We start from the raw sequence: 17,456 nt of genomic DNA on the forward strand, positions 1-17,456 counted from the left end.
TACAGAAACAGGGTATAACAGAGAGGGGGGGGCAAAATAAATGGCAATATATTAATATAAAAGCAGCTATAAGGGAGCACTTAATCATAAGGCTATCCCTGTCATATATAGCGCTTTTTGGTGTGTGCTGGCAGACTCTCCCTCTGTCTCCCCAAAGGGCTAGTGGGTCCTGTCTTCGTATAGAGCATTCCCTGTGTGTCTGCTGTGTGTCGGTACGTGTGTGTCGACATGTATGAGGACGTTATTGGTGTGGAGGCGGAGCAATTGCCAAATATGAGGATGTCACCTCCTAGGGGGTCGACACCAGAATGGATGCCTTTATTTGTGGAATTACGGGATAGCGTCAACTCGCTTAAGCAGTCGTTTGCCGACATGAGGCGGCCGGACACTCAATTAGTGCCTGTCCAGGCGCCTCAAATACCGTCAGGGGCTGTAAAACGCCCCTTGCCTCAGTCGGTCGACACAGACCCAGACACAGGCACTGATTCCGGTGGTGAAGGTGACGAATTAACCGTATTTTCCAGTAGGGCCACACGTTATATGATTTTGGCAATAAAGGAGATGTTACATTTAGCTGATACTACAGGTACCACTAAACAGGGTATTATGTGGGGTGTGAAAAAACTACCAGTAGTTTTTACCGAATCAGAAGAATTAAATGACGTGTGTGATGAAGCGTGGGGTGCCCCGATAAAAAAAAACTGCTAATTTCAAAGAAGTTATTGGCTTTATACCCTTTCCCGCCAGAGGTTAGGGAGCGCTGGGAAACACCTCCTAGGGTGGACAAAGCGCTAACACGCTTATCAAAACAAGTGGCGTTACCCTCTCCTGAGACGGCCGCACTTAAAGATCCATCAGATAGGAGGATGGAAAATATCCAAAAAGGTATATACACACATGCAGGTGTTATACTACGACCAGATATTGCGACTGCCTGGATGTGCAGTGCTGGGGTAGTTTGGTCAGAGTCCCTGATCGAAAATATTGATACCCTGGACAGGGACAATATTTTACTGTCGTTAGAACAAATAAAGGATGCATTTCTTTATATGCGTGATGCACAGAGAGATATCTGCACACTGGCATCACGGGTAAGTGCTATGTCCATTTCGGCCAGAAGAGCTTTATGGACACGACAGTGGACAGGCGATGCGTAGAGGAGTTATTTGGGGTCGGTCTATCGGATTTGGTGGCCACGGCTACGGCCGGGAAATCCACCTTTTCTACCTCAAGTCACTCCCCAACAGAAAAAGGCACCGACCTTTCAACCGCAGCCCTTTCGTTCCTTTAAAAATAAGAGAGCAAAGGGCTATTCATATCTGCCACGAGGCAGAGGACGAGGGAAGAGACAGCAACAGGCAGCTCCTTCCCAGGAACAGAAGCCCTCCCCGGCTTCTACAAAAGCCTCAGCATGACGCTGGGGCTTCGCAAGCGGACTCGGGGGCGGTAGGCGGTCGTCTCAAGAATTACAGCGCGCAGTGGGCTCACTCGCAGGTAAATCCCTGGATCCTGCAGATAATATCTCAGGGGTACAGGTTGAAATTAGAGACAGAGCCACCTCGCCGTTTCCTGAAGTCTGCTTTACCAACGTCCCCCTCAGAAAGGGAGACGGTTTTGGAAGCCATTCACAAGCTGTATTCTCAGCAGGTGATAGTCAAGGTACCTCTTCTACAACAAGGGAAGGGGTATTATTCCACTCTTTTTGTGGTACCGAAGCCGGATGGCTCGGTAAGGCCTATTCTAAATCTGAAGTCCTTGAACCTGTACATAAAGAAGTTCAAGTTCAAGATGGAGTCACTCAGAGCAGTGATAGCGAACCTGGAAGAAGGGGACTTTATGGTATCCTTGGACATCAAGGATGCGTATCTCCACGTTCCAATTACCCCTCACACCAGGGGTACCTCAGGTTCGTTGTACAAAACTGTCACTATCAGTTTCAGACGCTGCCGTTTGGTTTGTCCACGGCATCTCGGGTCTTTACAAAGGTAATGGCCGAGATAATATTTCTTCTTCGAAGAAAAGGCGTATTAATTTTCCCATACTTGGACGATCTCCTAATAAGGGCAAGGTCCAGAGAACAGCTAGAGATGGGTTTAGCACTATCTCAAGAGGTGCTAAAGCAGCACGGATGGATTCTGAATATTCCAAAATCCCAATTAATGCCGACAACTCGTCTGCTGTTCCTGGGGATGATTCTGGACACAGTTCAGAAAAAGGTTTTTCTTCCCGAAGAAAAAGCCAAGGAGTTATCTGACCTGGTCAGGAACCTCCTAAAACCAGGAAAGGTGTCTGTACATCAATGCACAAGAGTCCTGGGAAAAAATGGTAGCTTCTTACGAAGCAATCCCTTTCGGCAGATTCCATGCAAAGGGATCTGTTGGACAAATGGTCAGGGTCGCATCTTCAGATGCACCTGCGGATAACCCTGTCGCCGAGGACAAGGGTATCCCTTCTGTGGTGGTTGCAGGAGGCTCATCTATTGGAGGGCCGCAGATTCGGCATGCAGGATTGGATCCTGGTGACCACGGATGCCAGCCTGAGAGGCTGGGGAGCAGTCACACAGGGAAGAAATTTCCAGGGAGTGTGGTCGAGCCTGAAAAAGTCTCTTCACATAAGCATTCTGGAACTAAGAGCAATCTACAATGCTCTAAGCCAGGCGAAACCTCTGCTTCAAGGAAGACCGGTGTTGATCCAGTCGGACAACATCACGGCAGTCGCCCATGTAAACAGACAGGGCGGCACAAGAAGCAGGAGGGCAATGGCAGAAGCTGCCAGGATCCTTCGCTGGGCGGAGAATCACGTGATAGCACTGTCAGCAGTATTCATCCCGGGCGTGGACAACTGGGAAGCAGACTTCCTCAGCAGACACGACCTTCACCCGGGAGAGTGGGGACTTCATCCAGAAGTTTTCCACATGCTATTAAACCGTTGGGTAAAACCAATGGTGGACATGATGGCGTCTCGCCTCAACAAGACACTGGACAGGTATTGCGCCAGGTCAAGAGATCCGCAGGCAATAGCTGTGGACGCGCTGGTAACACATTGGGTGTACCAGTCGGTATAGGTGTTTCCTCCTCTGCCTCTCATACCAAAGGTATTGAGGATTATACGGCAAAGAGGAGTAAGACTAGTGGCTCCGGATTGGCCAAGAAGGACTTGGTACCCGGAACTTCAAGAGATGGTCACGGACGATCCGTGGCCTCTACTTCTGAGAAGGGACCTGCTTCAGCAGGGTCCTTGTCTTTTTCAAGACTTACCGCGGCTGCGTTTGACGGCATGGCGTTTGAATGCCAGATCCTAAAAGGAAAAGGCATTCCAGAAGAAGTCATTCCTACCTTGATAAAGGCAAGGAAGGAAGTCACCGCGAAGCATTATCGCCGTATTTGGCGAAAATATGTTGCGTGGTGCGAGCAGCGGAGTGCTCCGATGGAGGAATTTCAACTGGGTCGTTTTCCTACATTTCCTGCAATCAGGATTGTCTATGGGTCTCAAATTGGGATCTATTAAGGTTCAAATTTCGGCCCTATCAATATTCTTCCAAAAAGAATTGGCCTCAGTCCCTGAGGTCCAGATTTTTATCAAAGGAGTACTGCATATACAGCCTCCTGTGGTGCCTAAGGTGGCACCGTGGGATCTAAATGTAGTTTTAGATTTCCTCAAATCCAATTGGTTTGAACCACTAAAGAATGTGGATTTGAAATATCTCACATGGAAAGTGACTATGTTACTGGCCCTGGCTTCGGCCGGGAGAGTATCTGAACTGGCGGCTTTGTCTTATAAAAGCCCTTATTTAATTTTCCATTCGACATAGGGCAGAGCTGCGGACGCGTCCGCATTTTCTCCCTAAGGTGGTATCAGCGTTTCACCTGAACCAGCCTATTGTAGTGCCTGCGGCTACAGACGACTTGAAGGACTCCAAGTTGTTGGACGTTGTCAGAGCCTTAAAAATATACATTTAAAGGACGGCTGGAGTCAGAAAATCTGACTCGCTGTTTATACTGTATGCACCCAACAAGTTGGGTGCACCTGCTTCTAAGCAGTCGATTGCTCGTTGGATTTGTAACAAAATTCAACTTGTACATTCTGTGGCAGGCCTGCCACAGCCTAAATCTGTTAAGGCCCATTCCGCAAGGAAGGTGGGCTCATCTTGGGCGGCTGCCCGAGGGGTCTCGGCATTACAACTCTGCCGAGCAGCTACGTGGTCAGGGGAGAACACATTTGTAAATTTTTACAAATTTGATACCCTGGCAAAGGAGGACCTGGAGTTCTCTCATTCGGTGCTGCAGAGTCATCCGCACTCTCCCGCCCGTTTGGGAGCTTTGGTATAATCCCCATGGTCCTTTCAGGAACCCCAGCATCCACTTAGGACGATAGAGAAAATAAGAATTTACTTACCGATAATTCTATTTCTCGGAGTCCGTAGTGGATGCTGGGCGCCCATCCCAAGTGCGGATTATCTGCAATACTTGTACATAGTTATTGTTAACTAATTCGGGTTATTGTTTAGGAAGCCATCTTTCAGAGGCTCCTCTGTTATCATACTGTTAACTGGGTTTAGATCAAAAGTTGTACGGTGTGATTGGTGTGGCTGGTATGAGTCTTACCCGGGATTCAAAATCCTCCCTTATTGTGTACGCTCGTCCGGGCACAGTACCTAACTGGAGTCTGGAGGAGGGTCATAGGGGGAGGAGCCAGTACACACCACCTGACCTGTAAAAGCTTTACTTTTGTGCCCTGTCTCCTGCGGAGCCGCTATTCCCCATGGTCCTTTCAGGAACCCCAGCATCCACTACGGACTCCGAGAAATAGAATTATCGGTAAGTAAATTCTTATTTTTTTCACATATCTACGTTCAGGTCTGAATTAGGTCCTTGGTTTGTTCCAGACACAAAGTTATGTGGGGGGGGTTTTATGCTTTATTTACAAACATGAATCAGTCACTAATGCTGCTTTCAGATCGCAAATGCCGGATCCCACCCGGTAAGAGAAACGTGTCCTTACCGGGTGGGATCCGTCATTTGCGCTCCTTTGCTGGCTTTCCAACCCGGCAATATACCGGGTCGGTTGCCATAGCAGCGGGGGGCGCAGCAGCAGCAGGGGCGGGGGTGGAGGCGGCGCTGGGAGATGAGCTCGTCTCCTGTGCCACCTCTCCTTATGCTGTGAATGGGAGCCGTGTCGCATCAGAGCGGCTCCCATTCACACTGCACCTGACCCGGTATTCAACCCGGTAATAACCCTTCTTTTTTACCGGGTTGAATTACCGGGTCAGGTGACCCGCTAATTCAGCAAAGGAGCTTTCACATCGCACACTGACCCGTTTCGACACGGTTATTTGTGTGATGTGAAAGGGGTATAAGTCTCAAGCTCAATTGCTTATCTGTTATTTTGTATCTGTTTAATTAAGTGCTAAACACATACTTAACTATTCTTTACCTTTCAAATAAATATAGTTGTTGTAATAATAATAATAATAATAATTATAATACAGTATGTGTACTGAATATATGTATTTTTAAACAAGGAGAAGAGCAAGACCAGTATTTATCAACTCCTTACAATGTAAAACAGTAATACTTCCGTTCCACAGACTCTCTAAGAGGCCCATTTATCAACCTATATTTGTGGCTATTTCCCCAAAAACATGTGTCAGCAGCAAATATTAAGTATCACCAGAATGTATGAAGGAGCGACCACTATTAATAAGGCCCACACAGACCCCACACCTCAAGAAATAGGAACGCTTTTAAGTAATGGAGCTCAATCATCCCTTACTATACTGTTCATTATTCAGCATATTGGAGATAATAATGTATATTACTGGCTTTACATGCTCATTAAAGACCACTAAAAAAACTTTTTCTAAAGTTGCTACTTATAAAATTTGTAATATGTATGTACAATTAGTTCTCCCTTATGGCTGCAACATTTTATTCCTATCATCCAAGACCTGATTAGGTTGCAATAGCAGTTTACTTTTTAGTGGCATCAAAGCACATAATATAGTCAACTGTGGCAGGAGCAGCCAGTAGGCATTTGTTCTGCTGCCAATTTTATTCCTGAGCCAGGAGACCTACTCTAGGCAACTTTGCAGGTGTATTAAAAAACAAACAATCGCATAACGTAAGATGAAAATGAATTGCCTTACAATGTAAAAAAGCATTATATGCAACACTAGTTCAAATCAGGCTTAAAATAAGTCAATACATTTGCAGCTGCCTAAGGCAGAAACAATTATCCCACACCCAGTTCTCAGGGAACGCTTTTCAAAAGGTAATTTTGCTGTCAAAATCTGTAACCTCACAAATTCACTGCTGAGCACAAACAAGCCAGAGAATTGGGGGCCCATAACCACTGCTGTTGGCTTCTAGTGTAGAGTAAATTGTAAAGATACACGCAGGGCCAGCCCAAGCTTATTTTTTTTAGTAAGCAAAAATCTATTTTGGGGCCGCTTGATGGGATTAAAGGGGTGTGGTCTTACAAGAAAGGGGTGTGGCTACACAATTGTACTCCCCGTGGTACAGGGTGATAGTGGGTGACAGGGAAATAATAGGTTACTGGTGAGGCAGGGGTGACAGGGAGATGGTGGGTGACTGAGGCAGGGGTGACAGGGAGATTTTGGATGACTGAGACAAGGGCGACAGGGAGATAATGGGTGACTGAGGCAGGGTGACATTGAGATAGTGGGTGACTGATGTCCCCAGTGCCAGATACACATGTCCCCACAGCGCCAGATATACCCCCAGTGCAGATACACATGTCCCCACAGCGCCAGATATACCCCCAGTGCAGATACACATGTCCCCACAGTGCCAGATATGCCCCAGTGCAGATACACATATCCCCACAGCGCCAGATATGCCCCCAGTGCAGATACACATATCCCCACAGTGCCAGATATGCTCCCAGTGCAGATACACATATCCCCACAGCGCCAGATATGCCCCCAGTGCAGATACACATATCTCCACAGTGCCAGATATGCCCCCAGTGCAGATACACATATCCCCACAGCGCCAGATATGCCCCCAGTGCAGATACACATATCCCCACAGCGCCAGATATGCCCCCAGTGCAGATACACATGTCCCCACAGCGCCAGATATACCCCCAGTGCAGATACACATGTCCCCACAGTGCCAGATATGCCCCCAGTGCAGATACACATGTCCCCACAGTGCCAGATATGCCCCCAGTGCAGATACACATGTCCCCACAGCGCCAGATATGTCCCCAGTGCAGATACACATATCCCCACAGCGCCAGATATGCCCCCAGTGCAGATACACATGTCCCCACAGCGCCAGATATGTCCCCAGTGCAGATACATATATCCCCACAGTGCCAGATATGCCCCCAGTGCAGATACACATGTCCCCACAGCGCCTGATATGTCCCCAGTGCAGATACACATATCCCCACAGCACCAGATATGCCCCCAGTGCAGATACACATATCCCCACAGCGCCAGATATGTCCCCAGTGCAGATACACATGTCCCCACAGCGCCAGATATGTCCCCAGTGCAGATACACATATCCCCACAGTGCCAGATATGCCCCCAGTGCAGATACACATGTCCCCGCAGTGCCAGATATGCCCCAGTGCAGATACACATATCCCCACAGCGCCAGATATGCCCCCAGTGCAGATACACATATCCCCACAGTGCCAGATATGCCCCCAGTGCAGATACACATGTCCTCACAGCGCCAGATATGCCCCCAGTGCAGATACACATGTCCCCACAGTGCCAGATATGCCCCCAGTGCAGATACACATGTCCCCACAGCGCCAGATATGCCCCCAGTGCAGATACTCATGTCCCCACAGTGCAAGATATGCCCCCAGTGCAGATACACATGTCCCCACAGTGCCAGATATGCCCCCAGTGCAGATACACATGTCCCCACAGTGCCAGATATGCCCCAAGTGCAGATACACATATCCCCACAGCGCCAGATATGCCCCCAGTGCAGATACACATGTCCCCACAGCGCCAGATATGCCCCCAGTGCAGATACACATGTCCACACAGCGCCAGATATGTCCCCAGTGCAGATACACATATCCCCACAGCGCCAGATATGCCCCCAGTGCAGATACACATATCCCACAGCGCCAGATATGCCCTCAGTGCAGATACACATGTCCCCACAGCGCCAGATATGCCCCCAGTGCAGATACACATGTCCCCACAGCGCCAGATATGCCCCCAGTGCAGATACACATATCCCCACAGCGCCAGATATGCCCCCAGTGCAGATACACATGTCCCCACAGTGCCAGATATGCCCCCAGTGCAGATACACATATCCCCACAGTACCAGATATGCCCCCAGTGCAGAAACACATATCCCCACAGCACCAGATATGCCCCCAGTGCAGATACACATGTCCCCACAGCGCCAGATATGCCCCCAGTGCAGATACACATATCCCCAGAGCACCAGATATGCCCCCAGTGCAGATACACATGTCCCCACAGTGCCAGATATGCCCCCAGTGCAGATACACATATCCCCAGAGCACCAGATATGCCCCCAGTGCAGATACACATGTCCCCACTCCCCACAGTGCCAGATATGCCCCCAGTGCAGATACACGTGTCCCCACAGCACCAGATATGCCCCCAGTGCAGATACACATATCCCCACAGCACCAGATATGCCCCCAGTGCAGATACACATGTCCCCACAGCACCAGATATGCCCCCAGTGCAGATACACATGTCCCCAGAGCACCAGATATGCCCCCAGTGCAGATACACATGTCCCCACAGTGCCAGATATGCCCCCAGTGCAGATACACATGTCCCCACAGCGCCAGATATGCCCCCGATGCAGATACACATATCCCCACAGTGCCAGATATGCCCCCAGTGCAGATACACATGTCCCCACAGCGCCGGATATGACCTCAGTGCAGATACACATGTCCCCACAGCACCAGATATGCCCCCAGTGCAGATACACATGTCCCCACAGCGCCAGATATGTCCCCAGTACAGATACACATATCCCCACAGCGCCAGATATGCCCCCAGTGCAGATACACATGTCCCCACAGCGCCAGATATGTCCCCAGTGCAGATACATATATCCCCACAGTGCCAGATATGCCCCCAGTGCAGATACACATGTCCCCACAGCGCCAGATATGTCCCCAGTGCAGATACACATATCCCCACAGCACCAGATATGCCCCCAGTGCAGATACACATATCCCCACAGCGCCAGATATGTCCCCAGTGCAGATACACATGTCCCCACAGCGCCAGATATGTCCCCAGTGCAGATACACATATCCCCACAGTGCCAGATATGCCCCCAGTGCAGATACACATGTCCCCGCAGTGCCAGATATGCCCCAGTGCAGATACACATATCCCCACAGCGCCAGATATGCCCCCAGTGCAGATACACATATCCCCACAGTGCCAGATATGCCCCCAGTGCAGATACACATGTCCTCACAGCGCCAGATATGCCCCCAGTGCAGATACACATGTCCCCACAGTGCCAGATATGCCCCCAGTGCAGATACACATGTCCCCACAGCGCCAGATATGCCCCCAGTGCAGATACTCATGTCCCCACAGTGCAAGATATGCCCCCAGTGCAGATACACATGTCCCCACAGTGCCAGATATGCCCCCAGTGCAGATACACATGTCCCCACAGTGCCAGATATGCCCCAAGTGCAGATACACATATCCCCACAGCGCCAGATATGCCCCCAGTGCAGATACACATGTCCCCACAGCGCCAGATATGCCCCCAGTGCAGATACACATGTCCCCACAGCGCCAGATATGTCCCCAGTGCAGATACACATATCCCCACAGCGCCAGATATGCCCCCAGTGCAGATACACATATCCCACAGCGCCAGATATGCCCTCAGTGCAGATACACATGTCCCCACAGCGCCAGATATGCCCCCAGTGCAGATACACATGTCCCCACAGCGCCAGATATGCCCCCAGTGCAGATACACATATCCCCACAGCGCCAGATATGCCCCCAGTGCAGATACACATGTCCCCACAGTGCCAGATATGCCCCCAGTGCAGATACACATATCCCCACAGTACCAGATATGCCCCCAGTGCAGAAACACATATCCCCACAGCACCAGATATGCCCCCAGTGCAGATACACATGTCCCCACAGCGCCAGATATGCCCCCAGTGCAGATACACATATCCCCAGAGCACCAGATATGCCCCCAGTGCAGATACACATGTCCCCACAGTGCCAGATATGCCCACAGTGCAGATACACATATCCCCAGAGCACCAGATATGCCCCCAGTGCAGATACACATGTCCCCACTCCCCACAGTGCCAGATATGCCCCCAGTGCAGATACACGTGTCCCCACAGCACCAGATATGCCCCCAGTGCAGATACACATATCCCCACAGCACCAGATATGCCCCCAGTGCAGATACACATGTCCCCACAGCACCAGATATGCCCCCAGTGCAGATACACATGTCCCCAGAGCACCAGATATGCCCCCAGTGCAGATACACATGTCCCCACAGTGCCAGATATGCCCCCAGTGCAGATACACATGTCCCCACAGCGCCAGATATGCCCCCGATGCAGATACACATATCCCCACAGTGCCAGATATGCCCCCAGTGCAGATACACATGTCCCCACAGCGCCGGATATGACCTCAGTGCAGATACACATGTCCCCACAACACCAGATATGCCCCCAGTGCAGATACACATGTCCCCACAGAGCCAGATATGCCCCCAGTGCAGATACACATGTCCCCACAGCACCAGATATGCCCCCAGTGCAGATACACATGTCCCCACAGAGCCAGATATGCCCCCAGTGCAGATACACATATCCACACAGTGCCAGATATGCCCCCAGTGCAGATACACATATCCCCACAGTGCCAGATATGCCACCAGTGCAGATACACATTTCCCCACAGTGCATCCCCCCAAAAAGTGCTGCTCACCGCGCTGCTGTGAGGGGAGGAGAGTGCAGCGTGCACCTCTCCTGCCCCGGGCCCTCAGTCTCCGGCGGCGGTGTCTATCTTCAATTCGGCGCCGGCCCATGAGCCAATCAGAGCTTGCGGTCCGGCAGCCAATCAGGAGCCTTAGCTGACGGTCTGCGAGCTCTGCTTGGCTCAAGGGCCGGCGCCACATTTCAGATAGTCACTGCCGCTTGAGACGTCTGTGAGCGCCGGGTAGCAGTGGCCGGGAGCGGATCGAGCTGCTTGCTGGCCACCACTGCTGTAGAGAGTGACGTCACTGTGACTCACTGTCTGCAGCAGCGCCCTCTACTGCCTGGCGCTCAACGTGGCTGCGTAGCCTGCGTATGCGTCGGGCCGGCCCTGGATACATGAAAATGTTGAAATATTTCAGTGTACTGTACATGAAATTACTTTGACAAAAGTGCAATCTTACTATTTAACCATTGCTTGAATATTTAAGACATTGAATTGTTTTCAGATACGAGCAACATGTAATAAAGAGCATGCACAAATAAGACACTATTTTAAGCTCTGTTCTAAGGATCTGTAAGATCTGTAAAAGGGACAATCACTGCGCAGTTATCGGCACCTATCAACCAATTATTGGGCCTGATTCAGATTTGTATGTTATTGCACAACTAACTTACTCAGACTGTCCGTCAGAACTGATCAACTGAGTCCAGGAAGTCTGCATCCAACGACGCAGACCCTGGGCTTGGCACGCCTACAAAACTGGGCAATTCACCCATGTTTTGTAGAATGATCCTTGTCGCTGCCCCCCAAATGCAACAGCATGTCAATCATGCTGTGGCTAAGGTGGAATACAAGCAATCACGCAGGACTTGCGCAGATCTTCAACCATCGGATTCTTGGTAAACCATCGTATTTGCGTAGAAATCCGAATGAGGCCCAGTGTATGGCTGCGACTAAGCAACAATTATTGCTCTTTTGGGTATTAAGAATCTTTCATCAGGCACAACAAATGTGATAATTGGTGCCCAGCAGTAATGTGATATGTACAGCCAGGCTCACAGTTATGCATATATAGACTCTCAGCATGGAGCGGAGCATACAGGTTACCAGCTGTTGACTGTATGTACTTATCGATGCAGTATGCAAGTTGTACCAGCAGTTGTAGCATGATATACGAGCGGTAATAACAGGATTTTGCTGAAGCTAAGTGGAAGTCAGCCGTGTCCCACATTGGCGCTGTAACAAAGTAACAAGATGGTGGCACGCATGTGCCGAAGTACAGAAATTGGCCATCTTGGTTGAGGATTAAAGCATTCCTAAAAGAGTCAATATGGAATATAAGCACTAGCGCTCTCCAGCTTTAACAGGAGGCACTGGGCCGCAACCTTTCTGCTCTTCTGTAGGTCCCTTGGTACTTGCTGTGTTATGTCATGATGGAGACAGAGAGGCCTGACCATGGTGCACAGTCGTCATGCTATGGGAAATAACATAGCGGATAATAGTCCTGATTGGAATCCTCTGAAGCTTAAGCACTAAGGGATCTATTTATTAAAAGAAAAAATCCATATATCGTGTTTTAGCTCTGTCTCTGGTGAAAGCATCCAAGGGGGTCATTCCGAATTTCCGAGTTGTTAGCTCGTTGACGATTTTCGCTATACTGCGATTAGTCACTTACTGCGCATGTGCTTAGTTATTTAACACAAAAGTTAGGTATTTTACTCACGGCATAACAAAGCTTTTTCATCGTTCTGGTGATCGCAGTGTGATTGACAGGAAGTGGGTGTTTCTGGGCGGAAACTGGCCGTTTTCTGGGAGTGTGCGAAAAAACGCTGGCGTTTCTGGGAAAAACGCGGGAGTGTCTAAAGAAACGGGGGAGTGTCTGGGCGAACGCTGGGTGTGTTTGTGACGTCAAACCAGGAACGAAACTGAATGAACTGATCGCAATGTAGGAGTAAGTCTGGAGCTACTCAGAAACTGCTAAAAAATTCTATTCGCAATTCTGCTAATCTTTCGTTCGCAATTCTGCTAAACTAAGATTCACTCCCAGAGGGCGGCGGCTTAGCGAGTCCAGTAGCAATTGGTCAGCATGTACCTTTTTATAGCCTGGATTAAAAAAAATGGGTAATAAAAAAGGCACGCCATGGTACATTTTAATACTTTATTAACAATGCTTATTATAATACACAGAAATTAATACCAGATAATAATATCACAACAGCTATATACTGTCAGAAGGACAACGTTGCCTGGACCGCGCCCCCTTAACGGCAGCCAAATGCCACCGGCCCGACCTTTCCGCCCAGTGACCACCTCTGCCATACATACAGGGCTAAGACAGTCGTTGGCTGTCTGGCATGCACCGGCGCACAGCAGCGATCAGGTCTGAATTATCCTATGTGTACTGTGTGACTGTGTACTGTGAGGAACTGTGTTGTGTGTTCAAGCACCATGTAAAAAATAAAAATAAACTGTTGTGTGTTCAGGCACTGTGTTAAAGAAAACATCATTAGAGTGAGATTACTAGGAGCACTGTGAGGCACTGTGTTGTGTGTTAAAGCAACCATGGAAAAAATAAAATAATAAAAAAAAGTTTGTTCAGGAACTGTGTTAAAAACATATAAAAATATAAAACTGTTGTGTGTTCAGCCAGTGATGCACTGTGTTGTTTGTTCAAGCACCGTGTAAAAAAATTAAAAATAAAACTGTTATGTGTCCAAGCATCAGGGTCGGTGCTAGGGTGTCCGGCGCCCCCCCCTGCAAACAATAAATTTGCGCCCACCCTCCCATATGTAATAAAAGGACAGTGTGCGCCAAAGGGGCGTAGTCTCACATGGAAAGGGCGTGGCCACATAATAGTATCCTCAGTTCAAATTCTGCCACACAGTATCACAATCTTATGCAAATTATACCACACGTAGTGCCCATGATTCATACTGCACCAAATAATTGTGTACCTAATTCACATTACGATACACAGTAGTGCTCCTTATACAAAATACCCACACTAGTGTTTCTTATACACATAACACCCACAGTAGTAGTGCCACACAAAATGCCCACAGTGATAGCGCCCCTAATTCATAATGCCCACATTAGTCATGCCACACAGAACACCTACAGCAGTAGTGCCACACAGAATGCCCACAGTAGTCATGCCACACAAAACGCACACAGTAGTCATGCCACACAGTACTGCCACACAGAATGCCTACAGTAGTTGTGCCACACAGAACACCCACAGTAGTCGTGCCACACAGAACACCCACAGTGGTAGTGCCACACAAAATGCCCACATTATAGCGCCTCTTACACATAACGCCCACAGTAGTCATGCCACACAGAACGCCCACAGGAGTCGTGCCATACAGAAGACCCACAGTAGTCATGCCACACAGAACACCCACAGCTGTCATGCCACACAAAGCGCCCACAGTAGTCATGCCACAAAGAATGTCCACAGTTGTCATGCCACATGTAATGCCCACAGCAGTAGTGCCCCACAGAGCACCCACAGTAGACATGCCATACAGATTGCCCACAGTAGCCGTGCCACACATAATGCCCACAGAATTAGTGTCACACATAATGCCCATAGTAGTAGTGCCCCACAGAGCACCCACAGTAGTCATGCCACACAGAACACCCACATTAGTCGTGCCACACATAATGCTCATTGCCCACAGTAATAGTGCTACACAGAGTGCCCACAGTAGTGGTGCAACACTTAATGCCCCTTACACTTAAGTCAGCCGGATGGGGAGGAGATAGAGGTGGTGCGCAGTACTTACCGCACACAGATCCGCGGGAGAATGTTGCCGGCATCGCTGCCTAAAGTGCATTTGGGATCTGGAAGGGCCTGAGCTGGAGCCACGCTTCACGCTGCCTGTGTCTGTCATACAGTGTGACAGACACAGCGTCAGCTGGCAGGCAGAAGAAATAGCACAGTGGGGAGAGCGTCTCTTCAGCCTGGTGCTTCGCTGCTTTGCAGGAGCTGCTGAGCGGTTAGCGCCGTCACTGCCAAGCACCATGTAAAAAATAAAATAAAAATAAATATGTGTGTTCAGGCAATGAGTTAAAAAATTATTTTACTATGGTGCCATTACTAGGAGCACTATGAGGCACTGTGCTGTGTGTTCAAGCACTGTTTAAAAAAATAAATAAAAAAAACAGTTGTTTGTTCAAGCACCATGCAAAAAATAAAATTAAAATGTGTGTACAGACACTGTGTTAAAAAATAATGTCAATAGAGTGCCATTACTAAGAGTGCTGCGAGACACTGTGTTGTGTGGTCAAGCAGTAGCACCATGTAAAAATAAAATAAAAAATAAAACTGTTGTGTGTTCAGGCACTGTTAAAAAATAACATCATTAGGGTACCAGTGGCAAATGCAGGATTTCTAGACGGGGATTTCCAACTGCTTGATTTTAGAGTGCATGTGGCCAGTCCATGAAGAGGGCATAATTAGCATGAAGCAGCTATAACATGCATCATACAAAGTTCAATGTACTGTATGTCATAATTCTGACATATACAGGGTCAGCAATCACAGTAAGCCATTACATGTGGTAGAAGGGACATCTGGCCTGAGCTGAATGCTTTAAATCAGATGTGGGCACCAATCCAGAGCATTGGCAGAACCTAGAAACTGCGCTGGCCATATATGTACACATTGAATTATTAATAATTAACCCTATAGATGTCTATATCAGAGCACCCCTAACAGGGAATGTTTTACATATCTCCTAGTTGGTGCACACATGTGTATTAATTACTGGCTGACAAATTTTAAAAGATCCACCGGTATTTTATTTGTAATACCGAGGAGATATTTAAAATGTAGTAAAATTGTATTATATGCAATTGCTATAGTGGTCATGGTGTGGGCTAGCAATGGGGAGTTTCTAGGCAACCAGAAACCCCCCTGCATTTGCCTATGGGTACCATCACTAGAAGAGCTGTGAGTTGATATAGATCAGTTGATAGAAGAGCAGGAGCAGAAACCCAATACTAGTGCTGTGGATGTTGACAGTCATGATAGTTCTCCGAAATCTACTAAAGGTGATCCAGGGGACAGAACATTTAAGAAAGGGCACAACACGCAGTGGCCTTTCATGCGAGTGGCTGTTCTGCTAGTGCTACTGCTGTTTCATGCACTAAAAGAATGCCTATTGTGGAAGCTGGGGCCAAACATCGGCATCTTCTTCTGTAACCTCATATAATGATGCAACACCTTCTTGCTCTGAGTATAGTAGAGGTGTCACCTGTAAAACAGGCAAATCAGTGCAGAAAAAAACACTAAGACTGAAGAACAGATTATGCATTCACAAACTTCACAAATCCCTGAGGAGAGTTTAAGGTGTCCACGAGTGCTGTGTGTGAGTCTGACATTTCTGACAATATACTTGTAGAGAAGCGTACTTCCACCATTTCTGCACCCACTGCAAATGTGGGGATGAGAAGTACAGTACAAGTAAAAATTGAGGGGGACATTTGTGTCTGATGCTAAATATGATGTTGATGTTAATGAAGATTTTGTTTGTGTAAAAGTAAGTCAGCCACCAGTGGCAGCAGTTCTTACCTGTGATAAAAAGGCCATTGTCATGCCTGGGTATAAGATGATAAAAGCCACCTATAGTGTGTGGAATTACTTTTACAAAAATCCTGATAACATTTGTGAAGGCATGTGTACCATTTGTGAGGTCAAAGTTAGTAGAGGGTGGGACGTTAACCATCTAGTCACCTCATTTCTGTTAAGTTATTTGCAGAGAGTTCATTCAAGTTATTTACCTAAATCTGAAAAAGCCTGTAAAATAATAAGCACACTAGTACCAGCTATCAACAGTTTGGACCAGCACATGCAATCTCCACTGCCATCACCCTCATCATCAACCGCTTCATTAATGATCAGAGGTAGTCATTCCAAAAAATGTGGAAAATTGATGTTCATTAAAATTAATTACAAATTCTATGAGGAAGACCTATGCCACCAATTACAACAAACAGAAATTTCTTCTGTAACAGTGGATACCATTGGAGATGAGCTAATATTATGTGATGATGACAATGTTATTAACAACAGTGAGGAGGGTGTAAATGAAGATGATGATAAATCTGACATGTTCAAAATGTGAATAACAACACTGCCAGCTGCCTTAAGCTCATTGGTAGCTAGTTTTGGCTACCAAAGTTTTGGCTACCAAAGTAAACTAAGCACGTCAGCCACAAAATTTTCAGTCACTGTCGCTGAAGAGCTTGGTTTGTTAAAGTGTTCATGTCATTTTTAAAACACAACATAAAGGTGGGTGGGAGAGTGTAAGGACAATTCCATCTTGCACCACTTGTGGACTAGATTTAGGAGAAAAAACATGGTATTATTTCCACACTCAGACTCTCTGGTGCACTTCATAATTGTATTATTTGGGTGTGTAACCCAATTAAGAAGGAGGGGGATAATATGGCCAGCCGGTCAACATCCTAATAT

The 17,456-nt window shown here is 47.9% G+C and overlaps 1 protein-coding gene across 11 annotated transcripts in view; it reads right to left on the minus strand.

Moving 5' to 3' along the window:
* TP63 (tumor protein p63) overlaps positions 1-17,456 on the minus strand; it is an 875,477-nt gene that overhangs the window by 418,187 nt on the left and 439,834 nt on the right. The window lies entirely within an intron of this gene.

Source organism: Pseudophryne corroboree, chromosome 4, assembly GCF_028390025.1.
Source record: "Pseudophryne corroboree isolate aPseCor3 chromosome 4, aPseCor3.hap2, whole genome shotgun sequence".
NCBI lineage: Eukaryota > Metazoa > Chordata > Amphibia > Anura > Myobatrachidae > Pseudophryne > Pseudophryne corroboree.